The following is a 24754-nucleotide window of genomic DNA, read 5'->3' on the forward strand; positions in this document are numbered from 1 at the left end:
CACTACACCAAACTGGCTTTTACTTATATAAAACTCATTGAAGCAGATTCATTTTTTCTCAGGATCATGCAGTTGCTCTCCATTGTTACAGCACAATCTTTGAAAAAGGCAAATATTTTCCTTGAACATCACAATATTTTTATTAAAGAAAATAAACAAGAACTACAATAAGAAAATAAATATTAGTGACATTGTTTGTGGGAACAGTTTTTTATCTTATATGGAAAAAACTAATAATGCAGTTCCCCAGCTTTTTTAATATAGCAGAACAGAAGAGAATTTGATAAAAAAGGCATGCTTTCATTATCAGACATAACATGTCTGATATATTTTGGTTCTTAGCATTTAATAATCTTTTCTGTAAATTTGTCCAGCTTTGATCTCAGGCTGGTCTTCTTACAGGTTTTGGCTATTCCGCTTCATACCTCTTGTTATATATCCCTCATTCTAATTCCTACATTTATCCTATTAAGGCCTTCTGAAATGTTTTCTTCACCACCATTCCCACTCAGGTTCAGGTTTCTTTTGTCAGACTATTGTGTAGGCTGTAGCGCTTCATCCTGTCTCCCAAGGTCATTGCCATATGCTGTTACATCCTTCCTATCCTTATTTTCATGTCATGAGTCTTATCCTACATTAAAGGAACATTGTGAAATTGCACCCTCAACATACTGAAATTAAAATTATACTCATATAGACAGGTGCTACTAAGAGAGTTCTAACCTCTGAGTTTTCCATTATATTTACCTATATTTTACTGGGCAGTAATTCATTGTCTTGATTCTTCCTTTACCATGAACATTCTTATCTCTAATAATTACCTTAGTAATTAGCTGTGGAGTTTTGCGATGCTCTTCTGTGGATAAAATACCAATAAGATAATAAGTAACACCAGCTGCCTGCAATTAGTGCAGGTTCGCATCCCACCAGGCTCAAGGTTGACTCAGCCTTCCATCCTTCCGAGGTAGGTAAAATGAGGACCCAGATTGTTGGGGGCAATAAGCTGACTTTGTAATAATGCCGCTTGGGGGGTGTATGAAAGCCCTAATAAGCAGGCATATACATAGAATGAAGGCTACTGCTAAGCTTGTAAGCCGCCCTGAGTCTTCGGAGAAGGGCGGGATATAAATGTAATAAAAATAAATAAAAATAAATAAAAAATAACAGTGAAAATCTAAATCTAGTTAGTATTCAAAATAATTCCATAACAGCAGTGTAATGCATTTGAGTAGTTTAATAATGTTGTTTCACTGTGGTAGATTGGTAGGTATACAGTAATATGAAAAATAAACAGCTAAGCAGTTATGTATAAGCCATGAGCTGCAAAATGGTTTGAAAAGTTGAACTTATTGGCTGAATAAACTCAAAGTTTAGATCACAAAACATTTTGGCAGTATTAGAAGTGTGTGCTGAACTGTTACATTTATGAATCTGCATATATGAAAAGATTAATATCCTCAAGTGGATAAAATGAAAGAAGCAAATAGAAATGTTCTTACATACATAGCTGTAAGTTCCTGCCTCAACAGTTCCCTCAAGAAAGCAGAACTCTTGAAACAAGCAGCATTTCAAAAGGAACTTTTATTGAGAGACAGTGAATGCAGAGAAAGCAAGCAGGATCTGAAATTCCCACACAAAAATGTTAGGTTAAATCCCACTCTTCAAAACCCCTCCCAACTGCCCAATCTACAGGGAGCCAATCCAGAGGTATGAATGTGTTATGAGAACTCCGAGCTGAGAAGGTGATAAGAGCTTGTTCTTAGACGCCTCAATCTCATTTCCCTGGAGCTGAGGGAAAACAGATGGCCCCAGGCTCATCGCTCCCCCTCTCATTCCCAAAAAGATACATCAAAGCAAAAGAGGAACAAAGCACAAATGGATACATCACAGGAAAACTCCAAGGTTTCCCCCTTCTGCCAGAATGGCAGCATCCCAATAGGGATCTATGGGGACCTGACATGCTGCCCCCCCTAAAAGAAGGAGAAATCCACCTGGAGCAAATACAAAACAATAAAGGAGAGAGAAGAGAGGGATATAGTTAGTTTATTTGGATAGAGAGCATGAAATCATTTAAGCAGTCTAGGCTCTACTCTTTTCTTATCTGCCTGTGCCTTGTAGTCTGCTGACTTTGTCTAAAGCTTTGTGAACCACTGGCCAAGTATTCTTTAATTGACCAATCCACTCCATTAGTGAGGGGTGGTGGGTGCTCTAGCTGGCAGCTGGCATTTGAAAGTCTGTCCCATGGCAACTTGGAAAGGAGTGAAGCCAGTGCCGTTGTGTATAGTGTTATTAGAAGTGACTTCAGCAAATAGCAAGAGGTCAGTCCAGTTGTCTTGTTGGTAGTTAATAAAGCATCTGAAGTATTGTTCTAGTACTAAGTTCATTTGTTCTGTCCCCCCATTTGTTTCGAGGATGGTGACTAGAACTCAGGGTCTGGTCTGTCCCCAAGAGGTCCAAAAATGCCCTCCAGAACTTTGAAGTTAATTGGACCCCTCTATCAGAGATTATGCAACTGGGGCCTTATGTAAGTGATATACATGGTGAAGGAACAGTTTTGCTAAAGCTTCGGCAGTAGGGATCTTCTGGCATGGGATAAAGTGGGCCTGTTTTGAAAATAGGTCACTAACCACCCAAATGACTGTGTTTCAAATGCTTTCTCGCAGTTCTATCATAAAATCCATAGAAACCTCTCTCCAGGGTGCTGAAGGCTCTGTCACTGGCTGCAGGAGGCTGGGCGTTTTCCCTTGCCTCTGTTTGGCTGCTGTGCAGGTAGGGCAGCTAGCTACATAGCTCTCGTTGTCTTTCTTTAGGAACGACTGCCAAAATTGTCTTTTTAAGAGGTGCAGAGTCTTTACGAACCCAAAGTGCCCTGCCAGTTTCAAATCATGGCATGTTTGTACTGTTTTCAGTTTGGCTGGGACATATAGTTTTTCTCCTACCCAGGTTAACTGTTACTGCATGGAGCAGAGGTTCTTGTGGTTGAGGAACCACTCATCTTTCTCTAGGGCTTGTTTGAAAGCCAGAGTAGCAGCATTATCTAGTGGCGATCCACCTTTTGCTTGCGCCCTCGTGTTTACTCGAGGTGCTAATTGCTGTGCTGGGAGCAAAGGCTTTACCACTTCTGATTTGGCACTGTTCTATTATGGAAGCTTTGACGGCATCAGCTAGGAAGTTTTTTTTCCCCTGGTATGTAACAGAGGGTGAAATTAAAATGTTGAAAGTGTTGGGCAACTGTGCTTGCTTAGGGGACAATTTTTGGGGGGTTTTCAGAATCTCTAGATTTTTGTGGTCATTCCAAACTTGGAAAGGGATTTTACTCCCTTTCAGAAAGTGCCACCAGTCGAGGAGGGCCCACCTAACTGCATAGGCCTCTTTTTCCCACACTTCCCAATGTTGGTTTTTTCATTTTGTAGGCACAAGGTTGCAGTTGCCCCTTCTCATTCTCTTGTAGCAGTACGGTCCCCATGGCTAGGTCGCTGGCATCAGCTTGTCCAGTCCTTTCAGGCTCTTGATGCCTTAGCACTGGTTCAGTGGACAAAAGTCTTTTTAGCTTTTTGAATGAGGCTTGGTATTCCATAGTCCATTTTAATGGCTGACTAGGTTTCAGTTTATCCATCCCCTTTGTTTTCAGCAAGTTGGTGATGGGGAGTGCAATTTGCTCAAAGGATGGGATAAATTGCCTGTAAACATTTGCAAAGCCAAGGAAACTTTGCTGTTGCTTCCTGGTGTGAGAAGGTGCCCATTCTAGCATAGTCCACACTTTTTCCGGATCCATTTCCACCCCTTCGTGAGAAATCCAGTAGCCTAAGTAGTCAACTTTCTCTTTGTGAAATTCACACTTGGAAAGTTTAGCATACAGTTTGGCAGCACAGAGCTTTTTTTGGACCGCTGTGACCAATTTTATGTGCTCAGCTTTCATATCAGTGTGAATATATCGTCAAGGTACACCAATATATCGTCAAGGTACACCAAAACCCCCATGAATAGATCCTCATTTATCAGCTGCATGAACACTGCAGGGGTGCCATGCAGCCCAAAAGGGAGCACTTTGAATTGGAAGCACCCCAGGGGGCAGTTAAAAGCAGTCTTCCATTCATCTCCCTCCTTTATCCTGGCTCAGTAATAGGCTTCCCATAAGTACAATTTAGAGAATATTTTGCCTTTGAAAGGTGGGCCAGCATATCTTTCATGAGTGGGAGCGAGTACACATTTTCCACGCACACCGCGTTCAGACCCGTATAATCAACCCAGAGAGGAAGAGACCCATTTTTCTTCTCCTGGAACATAACTCGGGCTGCCACCCAGGGTCTGGCCAGCTGAATGAAACCACGGGCCAAATTTTTGTCTGTGAATTTGTGTAGTTTGTCTAACTCTCTTGGAATCATAGAATACGGCTTTGGCAACTTAGCCCCGGGGACAATCTCAGTGCACAGTCTGTGGGTCAGTGAGGAGTTTATCCATGCCCCCCTCACTAAACACTTCAACCAGGTCGTGGTATTCTTGGGGTATGCCTTGCAGCAACTCGCTCCTCAAAGCCGCTGCTACTTCTCTGTGGGGTTCCTTCTTCACTCCATGGCCGCTGTTGCCTGGGACTTGCTCTCTCTTTGGGAATTTCAGCAGTCCCTTTCTCCAATCTACCTGCGGGTTCCATTTTTTGAGCCAGTCCAGTCCTAATTCAAGAGGCCATTCCATTCCATTCCACAATAAAAGTAAGTCTCAGAGTGGCTTCCCAGCGGCTGGGACGTCCCCTGCGATTGACCTGCCTAGTTGGCAAAAAGTGATTGGATTTTTTTAACCTCCTCAGGCAGAGGCGTTTTCCAGTCTTCCTACTAAGGTTGGGCTTATTAAGCACCTGGTGCACCCCAAGTCTAGTAGAGCCTTTAAGGCCACTTTCTTTCCCAAGCTTGGGATTAACAGTTCTATGAGCATGGTCACTGGTGCGATTGGCCCACTTACCAGGGAAGGTCCTGGTCTTCCAATGGGGTCGGAATTCTACTCCCCTGTTTTGGGCTGGGATGGAACTCAAACGACCTTTGTGGTTTTCAGGACCTTGTCTTTTGGGCGTTGTGAGGGCTTAACTGGTTTCCCCCTGGCATCCAGTCTCCCTTCTTCGCTGGAGTCTTGGCTCTGAAATCGGCCGCCTGGTGACCCTCCTTGCCACATTTGAAGCAGGCGGTGGATCATGGTGGAAGTGCCTGGGGCTTGGTAGCCTTCCTCTTCCTCCTGGATTGATACTGGTTTCACGCTTGGCCAATTTCAGTTTCTTTGGCCAGGATGTAGCAGTTATGTAGGCGAGCTGGAGCCCCTCAGGCAATGCAGGCATAGTACAGGTCGTCACTCAGCTCATCTTTAAAACAGCTCATCAGGATGTCTTCTGGCCAATTAAGGTGGCACACCAGGTCCCAGAACTCCTTGGTGAACTCAGCTACCAGGTGGCAACCTTGTCTGACAGTCTTGATGTAGACTCGGGCCTTCTGATCAGCCAGGGGGTCCTTGAACTGATGCCTCAGTGCAGTCATAAAGTGGTTAAACATTCGGAGCTCTGGAGCATTGGCGTTGTGCAAGGTCACCATCCATCAGGTGGCCGCCCCTTCCAGGGCCAGGGTGACCACCCTGACTCTAGCCCCCTCGCTAGGGATGTCCCGCCTGTATTCCTGTATGTAGTGAGGATGTGGGCAAGGAAAAATCCCAGCTACTGAGGGTCCCCATTCAACTTGATGCCCAGAGGGGTGCCTTCCACTCTGTCTGCTGGGCTCCACCACCGGCTCTTTGAACGTTTGTGCCACTCGGGGCCCTTCAGAGTGGGCTGGCTGGTGTACCCATCACCCTCCACTGATTCAGTGACGCCCGCAGCCATTTCTGGGGTAGGGGTCTCACTGCATCAGCATGTGGCTTCCTCCGTTTTTCACTGTTCCTTCTCCACATGCCCTGGGGCCTCTCTTGCCTTCAGGGTCTGGAAAGATTCCATCATGAAGCACATGGCTTGCTTCATAAGACGATCGGCATGGTCTGATTCTTTCTTGAGCCCGCCAATGTAGTAGAGCAGCTCTATCTTATACCTCCAACCATGCTGTCGAGTGCCATGGGTAAGGGTAACCCCTTTGGTTCTCCCTTCACAATCCTCCTCCTTCCCCATGCCAGCCATCTTGGTTTGGTGGGGTATTCCAGGGTGGCAGCTTCCTCTGTCCATTCAGCTAGGTCTTCGTCGGAATGAGTCTTTATGGAGGTCACCCCTCAGCACTTGGCTTCTTCATGCTCACTTCCCTGGTTGGACATTGTGTGCACAGTCCCCACAGTTGGGCTGGTGTCCTCCAGGTTGACCACTTAGCATATTGTACCTAATATAAGGTCTTGCCTCAGCTGTTTCGTCAAGAAAGCAGAACTCTTGAAACAAGCAGCATTTCAAAAGGAACTTTTATTGAGAGACAGTGAATGCAGAGAAAGCAAGCAGGATCTGAAATTCCCACACAAAAATGTTAGGTTAAATCCCACTCTTCAAAACCCCTCCCAACTGCCCAGTCCACAGGGAGCCAATCCAGATGTTATGAGAACTCCAAGCTGAGAAGGTGATAAGAACTCATTCTCAGGCGCCTCGATGTTGTTTCCCTGGAGTTGAGACAAAACAGATGGCCCCAGGCTTGTCCCTCCCCCCTCCCATTCCCAGGAAGATACATCAAAACAAAAGAGGAACAAAACACAAATGGATATACCACAGGAAAACTCCAAGGTTCCCATCTCCCGCCAGAATGGCAGCATCCTGCTAGGAATCTGTGGGGACCTGACATGTCATAGCACTATATAGCAGAGTTAATAAAACATCATTTTAGTCTTGGTCAAGAGATTATATTTTGATTCTGTTAGCCCCATTTGCCACAATGTGTCAACCATCCCAATGGCATATGCAGCAAAATAAGCTCCTGGGACATTATTTTTACCAAATAGATCTATATAGATCTATATAGGCACAGAAGAACCGCAGCTAGCTCTGAGGTTTTTGTGCAAAAACAGTATAGTTAATTTCCCCTTTTCCCTGTTTGGGCCACCCATTGTCCATTATCCATCAATCCAACACATTCTTTTTATTTTGGGAAAACAGTCTGCGCCTTCAGATGGTTCCCATCCCTCAGTCTTGAAGTGTCAGGATTTTCTCAGGCTGTAAATGTCTCATATACATTCCTCATCTCCCTCCCATCTCCCAATACATTCCAAGCATTCCCCTCCTCCCTCCCTTTGTTTTTGTTGTTAAGTTGCAAATAGAGGTAGGTTTCAAGACAGCCTTAACATGCCGACCCTTCAGAACAAAGATAAGGCTGAAAAAGACAGAAGAAATGTAGAAAATATTACACAACACAGAGTTTTCTACCCCAGCACACTATCTGGGTCAGTTTGGATATTTGCCATGGAACTTGCTAATGTCTAGATGCCCTAACATCCTTCACTGCCACCCAATCAGCATCAGCTAAAGGATACCCCTTCCTCTCTTTTTTTCCTTTAATACATATTGTCTCTTATCTAAATTAATATACTTCTTAATTTATCTATCAGTTATTTAATGGTTTCCTTGCATTTGTCAATACTTTTATATATTCTATTTATTTTAACATTTCATCTTTAAGGCATCAATCACCTTATAAATTTTCCCAGCTTTAATTTGCATTAATATTAAAGTTTGAAGTTTCTCATTTTCATATTTCTAGGTGACCCCACTTCCCTTTTATCACAGTTGTCTCCAATGCCTAATAATCTAGATACACATCCTATCTATCTCATTTCCATATCAACAGGTTAATAATACAATATAATATTCTTGTTTTCATTATAATTTCCACATACTGTAAATTCAATAACCAAAATTTCTCCCATTTCAACATTTAATACATCTTTTCTCCTTTATATCTGCTCTCTCGTGCTTAGATTTATAATTTTATTCTTATCACTACATCCAAGTATATTAGTTCTATTATATCATTCTTAACATAAATACATCTTAGTCAATTTCATTTAAACAGTTCAATATTTCAGTTGTAACTGTTGATATTCATGCATCTAAGTTTTTTTAATTAGCCAGTATTTTTATCTGCACATCAAAACAGTCTCTCATAATCCAAGTACAATCCTGTCTATTTAGATATTTTCCATTTCAGGCCTCTTAATTATGTCCATTCTTCTTCAATCTTATTCTGGCTTTTTTCCTTTGCCATCTCATTTTCCATTTCTTTGCTTCAGGGTCAACAAAGAGTTCTTGTGTTGTAGTATCATATTGAAATGACCCTCCAATCTCCATTTTTGAAGGGTTGAGGGGTCTGATAGAGATACCAAATCTTCTCATTATTTTCTCCTCTTGGCGTAATTGTCCTGGATTGTCTATTTTTTCTTCCATCTGTTTCTCATTTTGATCTTCAAATTCCTTCTGCTTTATGTAACAAATTTTTCCCTCCATCCATTTTGTCAGGTTTTTCTCCGAATTTTCTCTTGTCTGTGCTTGTTGAGTAGTTAAATCTTCTGTCAGAGTATTTAATTGTTCAATTTCTTCTGTTATGTTCTGTCCCCATAAATTATTAGTTATAGTCACAATATGAGTTTGCTTATCCAAGATGCTTTCTAGTTTTTTTCCAAAAGCTCTTATTTCAACACCGGCTGTAGAAAGCAACTGATAAGCTTGGCAGGTTATTTTCATCATAGTATTTCTTCCATGGTGGACTCTCACATCTTGTGTTCAAGGTTAGTCTTATCTTCTTTTCTAAAGCAGGGCTTTTCAACCTTTTCACCCATTCTACCACTTTTAGGATAAGACAATGTCCGAGTTCCACCAGTCGCCCAGCAAGGTGTCAAAAGCGTAACCAAAAAAAAAAAGGAAAAAAATGATAAAGTACAGGTAGTCCTCGATTTACAACAATTCACTTAGTGACTGTTCAAAGTTACGACGGCACTGAAAAAAGTGACATGACCATTTTTCACACTTATGACCGTTGCAGCATCTCCAGGGTCATGTGATTTACATTCAGATGTTTGGCAACTGATTCATATTTATGATGGTCACATTGTTCCAGGGTCATGTGATCACCTTTTGCAACCTTCTGACAAGCAAAGTTAGTGGGGAAACCAAATTCACTTAACAACCATGTTACTAATTTAATTTCTCTCTCTCTTCCCCTCTCTTTCCCTCCCTCCCTCCTTCTTTCTCTCTCCTTCTCTCTCTCCCTCCCTCTCTATTTCTCTCTCCCTCTATTTCTCCCTTTCTCGCTCTCCTCTTTCCCTCCCTCCGTCTTTCCCTCTCTCTCTCCTTCTCTTTCTCTCCCTCTCCCTCTTTCTTTCCTCTTCTCTCTCTCCCTCTTTCTCTTCCTCTCTCTATTTCTCTCCCATTGTCCCTTCCTTCCAAATTCATTTTTACCAAGAAACCTGATGCCCACTTTTTATGAAGCACTGGAGGAAAGTTGGGGAAGATCTATCAACGATACTTGGAGGTTGCTAGCTCATTTAATAAGCTTTATTACAGCAACAGAAACACCTCGTATTCACTCAGAGTCGATCCACACATGCCAACAATGCTGCTGTGGACCGCAGGGCAGGAAGGCGCCCTTCACATGGGGCGGATGGAAGACGCACCAAAGCACCCTTCGCCCTGCTCGCCTTCTGCAGACACAGCCAGAGTCCCGGGTGGGGGGAGATCCGGGGCTGAGGCACACTCGAGGAAGCGCACGCCAGCAACTCACTACCAGCTGCTCTTGGACCGGGGCACAAAGCCGGCCAGACAGGGCTCGGAGTGGTTGACCGTCCTGGACTACAGCTGCATTTCCACCTTTCCTAGGGCGGCCCCCGCAGTGGAGCGCAGCGCAGGGCACCAGCATGCCCCACTGCCACAGAATCGGCCCGCCAGAGCAGACCCAACTCCTTCACCCCTGACAGGCCCTCATCCCAAAGCCTCCCACTGCTGGAAACCGGCGGTGGCATAGCAGTGCTTGTGAAAAGCAGGGCGGGTGGCGGTGGCTTCTCCCGGCAAACAGGACAAAGCCGCTCCTGCTCGAAAGCCAACGTTCAGCAGCTGGCGAAGGGCTTGCGCGGGGCTCTCCTGGGGCTGGCAGGCCAAACGGGGACCAGCCTCCCCCTCTCCATGCTAAAGCAGCAACCGCAGAGGAGGCCCTGCGGCCCGGCTTTCTCTTGCAGGAAGCAAGCTGAAACCGAGTGAGGAAGATTGCAGGAGCACAAGATCGGCATTTCTGAGCAAATGCCGATTCGCGGTTCTGGCAATCTTGCTCGTTCGCTTTCAGCTTGCTTTCTGCAAGCAAGCAGGATGCGCAGGAGGCGAGATCGGCATTTCTGAGCAAATGCCGATTCACGGTTCTGGCAATCTCGCTCGCTTTCAGCTTGCTTTCTGCAAGCAAGCGGGATGCACAGGAGGCGAGATCGGCGTTTCTGAGCACACGCCGATTCGCGGTCCTAGCAATCTCGCTCGCTTTCTGCTTGTGGAGTTCAGGGCCGGCCATACGGAGTTGCCAGAGATCCCGGCAGGTCGGTGCAACATCATGCGCCTGGGAGGCCACATCTGGGGCCGCTGATCAGCTGGTGACTCCATACAACCGGCCTCAACCTCCGGCGACGAGCCTGTTGGCAGAGGTCGGGGCCGGACATTTGTAGTTGCCAGCTGATTGGTGGCCCTGAATGCAGCCTCCTGGATGCACGGCATTGCGCCGACCCACCAGGAACTTTCTGTGGACTGGAGCCTGTCGGCGGAGGTCAGGGCTGGCTGTATGGAGTCCCCAACAGTAGGGGGGAAGGGAGTCAGGTGGGCACATTTTTCCCTCCACACCCACATTCTGATGGCTTCACCTGGCACGCATCATCAAAACAAATGGCCTCGATTCACACCTGTTGCTGTGGGATGACTCCTCGGGGAGGAAACGCCATCTGGCCACTTTGCTTTCCCCTCCGTATAGCCGGGCAACTCGGGAAGAGGAGAGGGGGAAAAGTCTCAAGCCCCAGGAGGCAACTTGAGGGCTGTGAGGGGTATCACAAACTTGCAGGGGGGGGAGAGGAAAAGAAGATGGAAGAGAGTGAGGCCGCAACAGAGAGAGAAGGGAGAAAAGAAGGAGGGGGGGTTCGACACGAGTGGTCTCAAACACCTACCTGCCGAGGGAGTGGATAGCTCTGTCCCCTTCAGGCTTGCACTTGCTTCTGAAGTAAGAAGGGGGAAGGACGACATGGATATCGCAGGAGAAGAGTTCAATCCGGTTGCTGCACAATGAGTCCTTGGGGAGGGCAGGGCCTCGCTCTGCGCCTGCGCTCTTCGCACACCCTCAGTAGGGTTCCTGCAGGGCAGGCCGCCGCCAAGCAATTTGTTTTCCAGCAGCAAGTGCTGGGAAAAAGCAGAGGGAGGGGGAGGCAGGGGGGAGGAACACAACCCCACGTACCACCAGCCAGGTGCTCACGTACCACCAGTGGTACGCGTACCATTGGTTGAAAAGCCTTGTTCTAAAGTGTCAGCCAAGTCTATCTTTTTTTAGGGTGTCAGATTGCAATTTCAGGTTTAGCCCATGGTGTCCCCCAAGTGCTTAGAAAATTCTTTTCTTTTCTTTTAGGGAACTGCCTGTTAATCACTTTTCAATTGTTTCTTATGTTTTAGAAGAACAGAGCCAAATTTTCAAATAGAGAGAGGAAGTAAGAAATAAATAGTCAAAAGCTTTTAGTCCACAAGTTTTTTTTTTAAGGAATAAAGTTCTAGTTGAGGTCCAATTTGTTTTTTCAATGTTTCTTTTAAAATCACCCCTGGAGGTTCAATCACTACTGTTTCTGAAGGGAGGGTTGAAATCCCCCCTCCCTCTCTGCACGGGGGAAAGTACTTAGCAGCTTATTTAGGTGGAAAGAGGAAGATTGGAGTATAAGAGAGGTTGATCTTACCCGGTCTCTTCCACGCTGCTTTAATGTTGCCTGGTGGTAAGTGTGAGTTCGGCTGTCTGCAGCCTAGAGACCGGCTGTATTGCTATGGCTGGTCTTTCGTCTGCCGGTTCAAAGGGGATGCAGGCACTAACGGGAGAGTTGCGGCTCCCCTGCATTTCTGCAAAAGCCCCTTCTTGCTGGTTGCCCCTGCAGGGCAACTCTTCAGCCCTTTTAGGACCCCCCAGCGATGCGAAACTGGACGTGGAAGACAAGAGCCGTCCTCCAAGCATCCATAACACGGCGGTGGCAAACCGGAAGCCCTGCTTAGGGGATAACTTCTGAGAGGTCTTCATTGCTTCCAAGTTGTTCTGGTCTGTCCACACTTCAAATGGAGTTTTACTGCCTTCAGGTTAAGAGAGCCCATCAGACCGCGTAACTTCCTTCTCACAAATAGCCCACTGCCTCTCGATTTTAGAAACTTGCGGGACATATAGGCGCAGGGCTGCAGTTCCCTCTTAGCATTTTTATGGAGTATTTTTTTTAAATTCCATTTATATCCTGCCCTTCTCCGAAGACTCAGGGCGGCTTACAAGCTTAGCAGTAGAATTGTACCCACAGACACTTCACTAGCATATGCCTGTGTCACGAATTGCTCGTCCGGGTCTCGGTGCTTTAGGACCAGCTGTGCTGCAAAGCACTTTAGCTTCTTGAAGGCAGCTTGGCACTTGAGGGACCAATTCAGAGGTTGGCCAGGCTTCAGCTTTGCTGACTCATTTTCAGCAAGTTGGTAATCAGGAGGGATATCTGGGTAAACTCGGGGACGAATTGGTGGTAGAAATTCGCAAAACCAAGGAAACTGACTATGGCTTGGTTTGAGGGGATTCCCACTCTAATATTGCCTTCACTTTGCCAGGGTCCATTTCTACTCCCTCTTTTGAGATTTGATACCTTATAGTCTAGGCTGGTTTTATGAAAATCACACTTAGACGTAGAGCTGAGCTTTTTGTAATTTTTCGAGCACTGCTCTGACCAGTTTCACGTGTATATCAATATATTGTCCAGGTACACAAACACCCCTTTATACAGGTGCTCATGCAGGATTTGATTTATTAGTTGCGTGACTATGACACGCTCCATGCAGATCAAACAGTATCATCTGAAGCCTTTAGCAGCCCAGGGGGCAATTAAGCACCATTTTCTACTCATCTCCCTCCTTTATCATTCAGTAGTACACCTCTCTCAAATCCAGTTTATTGAAAATCCTCCCTTTGGCCAGATAGTTTAACATTTCCCTCATAAGAGGGAGGGGGTACATATTTTCCACGCAAATACAGTTTACACCTTTATAGTCCATGTTCAGCCTTAAGGGACCCATCCTTCTTGAAGAGCATGGCGTAACCATCCTCAACTTTTCTGGTTAAATAACCCCACAGCCAGGTTCTTGTTATAAACACCCAGAGCTCTTCCATCTTGGTGTCATCGAATACATTTTTTGTTTAGGTAGGTAACTTGGACCCTGGCATGATTTTAATTCTGCAGTCTGTGGGGTGGGAGCATGTCTGATTCTTTTTCACTAAAGACCTCTGCTAGGTCATGGTATTCTTGTGGAATCAGTGGCTGTAGTTCACCACCTCTCAGTGTATTTGCTGTTTCCACTTTCACTCTTCTAGCTGGCATGGCTGGCTCTATTTTATTAATTTATTATTTTTACAAATCATAAGTGCTTAGTAAGCAATGTGTTGTCTGGGTCTATTTTTTACTTAATAATACACATTGAATTCCTAATCCCTACCCCTTTTTTCTGACCAGTGATAAAACTACATTTGAAATTATGTCTTCTTCTTTATCCTTCAATATCGATCTGTCCATTTCTACACAATCCAGTGTTTTCTTGGTCCTCTCTTCTTCAGGTAATGTTTCTTCATTTTTCCAGCACTAAGTAAATACAATTTTACTGCTATTAATATACCTAATAAAAATAGTTTGTTTATAACATCTTTTCTATCCAACTTATATCTCAATTATATTTGAAATTGAGGCCACACTATTGAACCAATGCCCTGTTCTTCCGACTCTTATTTCAATTTTGGTTTCTCTTCAGTACTCAAAATATCTTTATACATTACAATTTTCTCAAAATTGATTTAAGTTTGGGTGAGTAAAAGCTTCCCTTGTTAAGAGCCATCCTGATATTTTCATATTTCACATATCCTTGAAAAGTGTGCCATCCTAATTATAAATCATATCTTTCTAAGTATAATAATCTTTCAGTGTCTAAGGTTTATCTATTTCTTTTAGCTGTAGTCAAACACATGTTTGATAGTATAAGGCCCCATCTGGTAGGTCAAGTCCTCTATTTTTTTTAATCTAACTAGCTTTCTTCCTTTGCTGGATAAATTTTCACGTCAGTGTATTTAGATCGTCAAAGAATTTTTTTCTCTGTTTTTATGGGTACTATTTGAAATAGGAAAAACCATTTAGGTAAGATATTTCTGAGGGGAGTTCAACCCATTTATATTATTGAAAAACTAACTTTCCTTCTTCCTCGACTTCTCTTCATTTCGTGTTTCCCAATTTCTAATGTTTCTTCTAAAAGCTCTATAATCTGTTCTATAAAGTCTTCTTCCTTATCTTCAGATACCGTATATACTTGAGTATAAGCCGAATTTTTCAGCCCACTTTTTGGGCTGAAAAATTCCACTTCGGCTTATACTCCAGTCAACAAAAAAACTTACCGAGGACTTGCGCGCGGCCGAGGCTTCGGTGCTTCCAGGATCGCGCGCACCTCTCCCAAGCCACCGCCGTCCGGAGACCTGCCGAAGTTTGGGGAGGTTTGGGGAGGTGCGCGCCTCCCCAAACGTCGGCAGGTCTCTGGACCTCCGCGCCCTGCCTGCCTGCTTCTTTCCGCTGCGGAAAGAAGCAGGCAGGCAGGGCGCGGAGGTCCGGAGACCTGCCGACGTTTGGGGAGGTTTGGGGAGGCGCGCACCTCCCCAAACCTCCCCAAACGTCGGCAGGTCTCTGGACGGCGACGGCTTGGGAGAGGTGCGCGCGATCCTGGAAGCACCGAAGCCTCGGCCGCGCGCAAGTCCTCGGTAAGCTCCGGGCGGTCACTTGCTTCGCGTCTCCTGAGGGAAGGGGGGGCGACTGGAGCGGGCGTGTTTCTTCGCCTTCTGGGCGCCGCGATTTGCCCGGGGAACGCGCGGGCCCCGAATGGCAGCGTGGAGCGAGGAAGCGGAGAGCCAGGGCTTCCCCGAGAGCCGCGGCCACACAGGGTATTCCTGTGTATTCAGGCTTGCAAAATGGCGGATCGAGCCTCTGCTGGCGGCAGAGGCTTGCAGAGCGCGGATGCAGCCTCCGCCGGTGGCGGAGGCTTGCAGAACGGCGGATCGGCTTATACTCGAGTCAATAACTTTTTCCAGTTTTTGGGGGTGAAATTGGGGGTCTCGGCTTATACTCGAGTCGGCTTATACTCAAGTATATACGGTATATTCTGAAATCTTGGGGGATGGTTTGCTTTTTCCATTTCCAGTATTGTCACTGAGTCTTCCAAGGTTTTTTTTTGCACCTGTCTGTGATTTTCTTCCTTTATATCCTCCTCCTTTGGATAGTCTCATCATAGTTTCTTCTTGAATCTTCTTAATGTGAAACAATTACCTCTTGAATTAATTGTAGTATAGATTGCATTTCCTTCTGAAAGTTGTTAGCTTTTTCTCTCTGATATACCAGGCTGGGGGTTTCGGAGGCAGGTACTGAGGATGGTTTTTAACCACTTAGCTAGGTGTGGAGCACTCATTTTTGTTCCCACCCTTTATTATATTCCCCAAGTGCTGGCCTTATCTAACACGCCCAATCATATAGTCAATACAACAGTATACTACTTAAATTTAAATTTAAAATCATTGTGATATAGTTCTTACAGTCTTTGTATATAGCCCTTATAGTCCAATAAGTTCCAAAATATAAGTTGACCAACAAAAGGAGCGTTTTGTAATAGTTCTTCTGTTCAGGAATCCAAAAATTATCCGTCAATTGATGTTTGTAATCCAAAATGTCCAACCATCCTTTGATCAGTCAATAAATCTTCCCCAGGCAAAAGTAACCAAGGCAAAAAGTTAAAAGTTCAAGAGGGTCAGCAAGTTTCAAAACAGTTGTAACTCCCACCATGCAGAGAATAGCCCAGAATATTTTTCTCCTTTGCCAGCTGCTCTCTGTTGAACTAAGAGCTTCACTGAAGATCAAAGAGGCTAGGTAGTTATCTATATCTGGGTTTTGTGTCAAGTCCACTCTAGACACAACAAATTTGGTACTGTACCTCTATTCCACCACTACATGTGCTTAGATATCCATTTTCCAGCACTTAAAGCAGGGTACTTCAAACTTGGCCCTTTTATGACTTGGGAATTTCAACTCCCGGAATTCCTCAGCCAGCGTATCTGGCTGAGGAATTCTGGGAGTTGAAGTCCACAAGTCATAACAGGGCCAAGTGTGAAGAACCCCGACTTAAAGCAAAGAATTATTTCAGCTTTAAAGTTTCTTAAAACTTCACCGCAATATTCTTTCAAAAAGAAAAATCTTACTTTTAATTTCCACCTTCGTTGTAATTTCCACCTTGGGCCGATGTTCCTGTCTTTCGGAAGCTTTGCTGATTATCATTTGTGAGTCACTGCCTGGGCAGGAAACAGCCCCATACATTGGTGTTACATTTTATACAATTCATTTACTAAGAATAACCTTTATTTTTTCCTTCAATTCCACCCTTTTTCTCTTCTACCTGGATATTCTTTTATACTTTTAAGAATTCACAATTCCCTAAATTTTCTTTAGGTTCCTGTGGAAGCAAGTTGTTATATTCTGAATTTTCTTTTCCCAACCCTGTTTTCCTACCTTCATTATTAACATTGTTCCTTTCTTCCCATTTTCTATTGGAAGTTGTTATTAAAGTCATACTTTTCATTGTTCGTCTTATTAACATTTGTATGAGAGGAATCAAACATGGTAAAAACATAATAGCCAAAAATCCTAATATTGCAAATTTTGCTAATTCTCTCCAATTTCCAAACCATCCTCCAAACCAATTAGTTACCCCTTCTAAGGTTAATCCCTTCCAAGTTTGGACTGGGACATGAGCTAATTTTATCGTCTGTAATTTCCTTTAGTACCTTACCACTCTCATCTACTTCAATGCAGCAATTTCTCAAATTTTCCACACACACCTTCTTGGGCTGATAAGTAGTCTAAGGCTAACCGATTCTGCATGATGTAGGTTCAAGACTTTACACTTTCCTTAGCTAAATGTGTCGGTACTTACAGGGTCATTAGTAATTATTTTGAGCACTGCTTGCAGCCGAATTACCGTTTAGAATATATATGGGCTCTCTGGTCCATAATAGTTGATGATCTTCTGTGGAGTCCAGTCATCATCCTTCCAGGTTCCAATTTTTATATCACTTGGCTGTATGGCTCTTTTTTCTCGGACAGCAATTGTTTCTGTTTGATGGGGAAAAGGAAAAAGCTTGGCTTTATTATTCCTAAGATACAAGATCCATACCACCCCTTGGACAGATACCCATAGGCATATTTTCCACATATCCAATACATACCTTCCGGGGCTACCCAGTCCAGGGTGTCGTTTTCAAGATCTTTTAAATAAGCCATCTGTTATTTCACTTAATGTCTCTTTCTTTGATATTCCACTTCCTCCCCACCAACTGTCATTGTTCCATACAGTCAAGCAAATCATGTCTCCTACTGCTACTTTCCTATTCTTTCTTTGTCTTTCATAACATACTTTCCCTACTAAATTTGTGGTTAATGCCCATGTTCCCTCTTTTTCTTTTGTGAACTTGAGAGTTTTATTTTTCCACATTTCCACCACAATGTCATGTTTCAATTCTTCAGTCTCCCATGGCCGCTGTTCTCCCATGTTTGTTCCTCCACATACAAAACAATTGCTCACTGTTAGAGTCTTAGCAATTTCTTCAGCTAATTGTACAAACATATTCACTGCTTTTTTAGGAAATTCAGGTAATTCTGTTTTCTCGAATTCCTGATAATATGACCAAAATATACTTTTGTGTATTGGCTTTACCTTAGTTGTTTCTATTTTTAATACTAGCCACCCCCATGGGTCCTTTCCAGTTCCATCTATTCCTATTCCAAATTCTTTATATTGGATTCCTTTTTCCAGTGACTGATTTATATATATACAAATTGGGTTACATTTTCCTTGAGTGCAATCAGTCCTGGTACTCCCATAATGATGTTCATTTCCTTTCGTCCTATACTTTTCCCATTTGGGACTGTAGTGTACCAGTAATCATAGCTTGGAGCAAAGGCAACATGTCCTGTACTTAATGTAGATGCTCTCTGAAATAAATACTTCCTCTCTTTCATATAACTTCTTTCCCTTTCTACGTTTTCGCATCTCACCCCAACTGAGTTATCAGAGCCTGTCCGTTATTAATAGCTTGGCAAGCATCAAAAGACACACTAGTTCCACCCCTAGTTTCATTATGGGCTATATAACCTTGTCTGATTTGGCTTAATGAGAACATCTGAAATGCATTTCCCCACATTGCTTTTGGGTCATAACATTCTACCCCTGTGCTGGTGTTGCAATGCTTGTATTGTGTTTCATTCTGAATGCAGTCTGTTAAGTCAGTTTGTAAACATTCAGGAATCATAGTATGCTATATCATTGTGTTCTCAATTTTCCCTTCTCTCCTTGTCATTTTTACGCATTGCATACACGGTTCTAATGGTTGGGCAGGTTTTAAAAGAGTGTAATAAGAAAACCCCCACACACATACCACCTCATAACATCCCAATACAATCTTCTATGATCTTAATATCACACTCTTACACCCTGTACACAAAACGCAATCAATACAGTGAGAGCAACAACAACAACACCCACTAAGGCAACCACAAAATCAGCACATCTAGCAGGTATTGGATTTGCTCACTCTTGGTTTTCCTTGGTTGAGGCAGAAGCATAAACAACCATTCAGTTCTAAATAAAAAAATGCAACGTTTAGTCCTTATATCTCTATTACTCCTCCCCCTGTCAGGAAAATTGATTACTAGTCCGTTAAGTCCTTCAAAACTTTAACTTCAGTGAGCCTCCTTGGTGAGATTCCACCTTCCACCTCTCTGGGGCTGGCACAGGCCCTTTTACTTGAGAATAATGGCTCCAACCTTTTTCAGCTGTCTGGATGGCTGTCTCAGTAGTTAACAAGATGATGTAAGGTCCCTCCCAAATTGGAGTTAGTTTTTCATCTCTCCAGGCTTTTATTAACACCCACTGTCCTGCCTTGTATTGGTGTACTGCAAAGTCCAAGTGTGGAGTTTGAGCAAGAATGCCTTTCTGTCGCAAGAGAGAAAAACATCTGGACAGTTCGAGTACATATTTTCTAATTATTTTATCTTTCAATTTAATCCTTGGTAATCCCTCCTTCCCCATATAAGGTATTCCAAACATGAGTTCAAATGATGACAACCCAATATCTTTACGTGGTTGTGTTTGGATTCTTAATAAGGCCAAGGGGAGTCATTTGTTCCAGGGTAAATTTGTTTCCTCCATTAATTTAATCAAAGTTTGTTTTAATTTTTGATTTGAACGTTCAGCAATCCCAGAGCTACTGAGATGCCAAGCTGTGTGATAATCCCACTTAATTCCCACGGCCTCATTAATTAATTTGACTACCCTTGCAGTAAAATGCGTCCCCTGTTCACTATTACTTCAAGAAGACCATACGTGGGTATTATACTTTCTAGCAATATTCTGCACGTGGTGCTAGTATTTGCATTCACACATGGAAAAGCTTCCACCCATTGAGTTAAATGATCCACCATGACAAGCAAAAATCTTATTTTTCCTGCTCTTGGTAATTCAGTATAGTCAATTTGGATTCTCTGAAAAGGTTGTATTGTCAACTCCCTTCCCCCTATTGGTTGTTTTCTTAGTGCTGCTTTGTTTGTTTTCAGACAGAGCATACATTTTCTAACCATTTGTAAGGCCAGGCTATATATTCCTTAACATACATATTTTCTTTGTGTCAAATCTATTAAAGCTTGTGCCCCCCCCAGTGTGTCCCTTCATGTAGCCTCTCAATCAGATTTCTCAGGTTAATTTAACATCTTTCTCCCATCTGGCAATATCCACTCTCCATTTGAATTTTGAACTATCCTCTCTTTCCTCATTGCTTCTTCCTCTTCATTGGAGAACTTTGGTATCCCTTGTTCTTCTATTTCAGGTATCATAAAAAAATATTTTTCTTTTTCCATGAGTCCTGCTTCTTTAGCCCTTTCATCTGCTAAATTGTTGCCATAGATTTCAAACCTCTCCCCCTTCTGGTGCGCTTCTACATGTATTATAGCTAATGCCTGAAATATAGTTATTAAATTTAAAATGTCAATGACTAATTCTTCTTTTGATAATCCCTTCCCTTTACTATTCACCAACCCTCTTCTTTCCATATTTTTCCAAAAGTGTGTGCTATTCCAAAAGCATACATAGAATCTGTGTATATATTACCACCTTCCTTTCCTAATTCCTTCAAAGCCATTTTTAATGCATATAATTCACAAGTCTGAGCAGACCACAGATTTGGTAATCTCTCAGCTAGCACAGTTTCCCATGTTTCCCATTCTACTATGGCATAGGCACTCCTTCGCTCCCCCTCTATCACCCTGGAGCTCCCATCTATAAACAAAGTTCTTAGTCCTCCTATTCGAGTTTCTTTCAAATCATCCCTCATCTTGGTCTGATAGTCAATTGCTTCTAAGCAATCATGTTCTATTTCTTGCGAATCTCTTTCTCCACTTAGAAACTGAGCTGGGTTTACATTAGCTTTAGTCATGATCACTAGACTTGGATCTTCTAGTAAAATGCTTTCATATTTCATCAGTCTAGAGTTTGTCATCCACTTTTGAGCTTGCTGATTCAAAATATTTCATACTTGGTGTGGACTACTCAGTACAATTGCCCCTCCAAAACCTATCTTCCGGCTTTCTTGAACTAGCAAGGCGGTGGCTGCAATTGCTTGTACACAGACCGGCCATCCTTTTATTACTGGATCCATCGATTTTGATAAAAATGCTACAGGTTACTTCAATCCTCCCCATTTCTGGGCTAGAACTCCTTTGGCTACTCCATTCTCTACAGCAACAAAAAGATGAAATGTTTTTTCTGAGTCTGGCAATGATAGAACAGGTGCTTTTTCTAATTTCTCCTTTAGTTCCTGGAATTTCCCTTTCTCTTCCTCCGACCATTTGATTACTCATGGTTAGGAGTTTTATCAGTTTTAAGTACAATGGTTTAGTTGTTTCTGCATAATTTACAATCCATTGTCTACAATACCCTACCAATCCCAAAAATTTTCTAAGGGCTTTTTTATCCTTTGGCAGTGTTTGTGTTATTATTCCTTCTATTCTAGAGGGAGTAATTTTTCTGCTGCCTTTCCTTAACAAATGCCCTAAATATTTCACTTCCCTTTCTACATACTGGAGTTTGTTTTTAGATACTCTCAGCCCTTGAGATGCTAAATAATTTAGTAAGTCGTTAGTTCCTTTCTCAATATCTTGTTTCCTTTCTCCCAAGAGTAATAAATTGTCCACATATTGTATCAAAGATAATTTTGGATATTTTTCAAAAATTTTCCAGAATTTGTTCTAGGATTTGACTATAGGTTGTTCTTCTGTTCCCCCCTACTGCTCCTTGTTCATCTTCTAAGGCTGGAGCATTTGGTATTACTGGTGAAGGGCATTCTAAAGGATCACATCCCAGTTTTTCCTCCTTTAATTTAAAAATTCTGTCTTCCTCTGGTGGAACTGGTCCTTCCCAATTCACAAAATACCATGGTTTTACGTATGGTATTTCACTGCTTAGGGTAGGTCTTTTAAGAATATATTGCTCTAATTTCCCTATCCAATATTTATTTGGCTCTCCCAACCGGTCCCAACGATAATCAGGTGGACTAATTACATAACGAGGCCACTCCTTTAAACACAAAGTTATCATCCTCCGTTTTGTTGTTTTACAAGTCCATGCTTCCAAATCTTCATCATCCCACTGACTTAGTAATTGTCCTAACGGACTGTCAGAAGGAATTTCTATATCCCGATTAGTTAATTTTATAGTTATTTTCTTTTCTTTAGGTTTACAACAACAACAATTGACCATCTTCTTGAGTTTCCCTGATTATGGTTCCCTAAGTTTCTCGATTTTATGGCCACTCAAAATTTTCAACACCAGTTTGCTTCCCTTCAGGTCCGCACTCGCTTTGGACTTACAGTGTTCCCAGAACACAACCCATCACACTCACACAGCCATTATTGCAGAAACCTCCCACAATCGCTCTCCTGACCACCCAGGTACAATTGGGTGTTTCCCTTCTTCGGGGCAAATGTTTCTTACTTGGGCCAGTGCACTGGGTTACCTGGTCCTTGGCTTCAGTTGTTGACTCTCTTCCTCTTTCCTATTCTTTGATTTTTGTAGACCAGAGTTGTCAATTTAGTTTGTCTCGGAGCCTGCAAGGGGAAGCTAGATCTCAGATTACTCCAGGCAGTTGAAATCAACAGGTGCGCCCCTGGACTTTACTAAGAACTGCTCCACTTAGAGGCCCACATTGGGTCACCAAGATTGTGAGATGTAAAAACCCAAAATTTGATACAACTCAAAGACAAGTCTGGTTAACAAAGACAAAGATTTATTGAAAAGAAAATTGAAAATAAAAAAATAAAAGCATTTACAAACATGGCCTCTTAGACCCTTCCCAAATTGGATTGGGTTCAAGAGCACACTGAGCAAGTTTCAAAGTACCGTATATACTTGAGTATAAGCCGAATTTTTCAGCCCACTTTTTGGGCTGAAAAATCCACTTCGGCTTATACTCCAGTGAACAAAAAAAAAAAGAACTTCCACCCCCCAGTTTGGAGAGCTGCTGCTTTCATCAAACATGGACGAAGGCAGCAGCTCTCCAAACGGGTGGCGGCAGTTTGGAGAGCTGCGCGCACAGCTCCGCCGCCACCTCTGCAAGCCTCCGCTGAGAGAATGGGGCGGTGGAAGCTTGCCACCCATTTTCTCGGCGAAGACTTCTTTCGGGGGATCCAGCCTCTGCCGCCCCTTTCTCTCAGCTGCCCAGCTGAGAGAAGGGGGTGACAGAGGCTGGATCCCCCGAAAGAAGTCTCCGCTGAGACGAGAGAATGAGGCGGTGGAGCGCTCCGCGAAGTATGGGGCGGTGGAAGCTTGCCGCCCATTTTCTCGGCGAAGACTTCTTTCGGGGGATCCAGCCTCTGCCGCCCCTTTCTGGATCCCCCGAAAAAAGTCTTCGCCGAGAAAATGGGCGGCAAGCTTCCACCGCCCCATACTTCGTGGAGCGCTCCAACGCCTCATTCTCTCGCTCAGCGGAGACTTCTTTCGGGGGATGCAGCCTCTGCCGCCCCCTTCTCTCAGCTGCCTGGGCAGCTGAGAGAAGGGGGCGGCAGAGGCTGGATCCCCCGAAAGAAGTCTTCGCCGAGAAAATGGGCGCTGAGACGAGAGAATGAGGCGTTGGAGCGCTCCACCGCCCCATTCTCTCGTTTCAGCGGAGACTTCTTTCGGGGGATGCAGCCTCTGCCGCCCCCTTCTCTCAGCTGCCTGGGCAGCTGAGAGAAGGGGGCGGCAGAGGCTGCATCCCACGAAAGAAGTCTTCGCCAAGAAAATGGGCGCTGAGACGAGAGAATGAGACGTTGGAGCGCTCCACCGCCCCATTCTCTCGTTTCAGCGGAGACTTCTTTCGGGGGATGCAGCCTCTGTCACCCCCTTCTCTCAGCTGGGCAGCTGAGAGAAAGGGGCGGCAGAGGCTGGATCCCCCGAAAGAAGTCTTCGCCGAGAAAATGGGCGCTGAAACGAGAGAATGGGGCGGTGGAGCGCTCAGCGAAGTATGGGGCGGTGGAAGCTTGCCGCCCATTTTCTCGGCGAAGACTTCTTTCGGGGGATCCAGCCTCTGCCGCCCCCCGAAAGAAGTCTCCGCTGAGCGAGAGAATGAGGCGTTGGAGCGCTCCGCGAAGTATGGGGCGGTGGAAGCTTGCCGCCCATTTTCTCGGCGAAGACTTCTTTCGGGGGATGCAGCCTCTGCCGCCCCCTTCTCTCAGCTGCCCAGGCAGCTGAGAGAAGGGGGCGGCAGAGGCTGCATCCCCCGAAAGAAGTCTCCGCTGAGCGAGAGAATGAGGCGTTGGAGCGCTCCGCGAAGTATGGGGCGGTGGAAGCTTGCCGCCCATTTTCTCGGCGAAGACTTCTTTCGGGGGATCCAGCCTCTGCCGCCCCTTTCTCTCAGCTGCCCAGCTGAGAGAAGGGGGTGACAGAGGCTGGATCCCCCGAAAGAAGTCTCCGTTGAGACGAGAGAATGGGGCGGTGGAGTGCTCCGCTGAGAGAATGGGGTGGTGGAGGCTTGCCGCCCATTCTCTCGGCAGAGACTTCTTTCGCGAGATCCAGCCTCTGCCGTGCTGCACCGAGAGAACAGCAAGCCGCCCCATTCTCTCGGCGGAGCACTCCACCGCCCCATTCTCTCGGCGGCTTGCCACCCCGTTCTCTCATCTCAGCAGAGACGTCTTTCGGGGGATCCAGCCTCCAGCTGCTGCATTTCCCAGCCTCGGCTTATACTCGAGTCAATAACTTTTTCCAGTTTTTTTGGGGTAAAATTAGGGGTCTCGGCTTATGCTCGAGTCGGCTTATACTCAAGTATATACGGTAGGCATTTTATACTCTTTCACGACACACGACACCCCTAAGAAGCTTAAGTCATTCCTTTGAAGTTGTTTCCTATTTCTTATCATTTCCGTCTATCCGTTATGATCTTATCCAGATCTTATCTTATTTACTTGTAATTTCCACCTTGGT

General features: G+C 44.3%; 1 protein-coding gene across 8 annotated transcripts in view; it reads left to right on the top strand.

The window, feature by feature from the left end:
* TMEM168 (transmembrane protein 168) overlaps positions 1-24754 on the top strand; it is a 53037-nt gene that overhangs the window by 14336 nt on the left and 13947 nt on the right. The window lies entirely within an intron of this gene.

Source organism: Vipera berus, assembly GCF_964194415.1.
Source record: "Vipera berus genome assembly, chromosome: 6".
Taxonomy (NCBI): Eukaryota; Metazoa; Chordata; class Lepidosauria; order Squamata; family Viperidae; genus Vipera; species Vipera berus.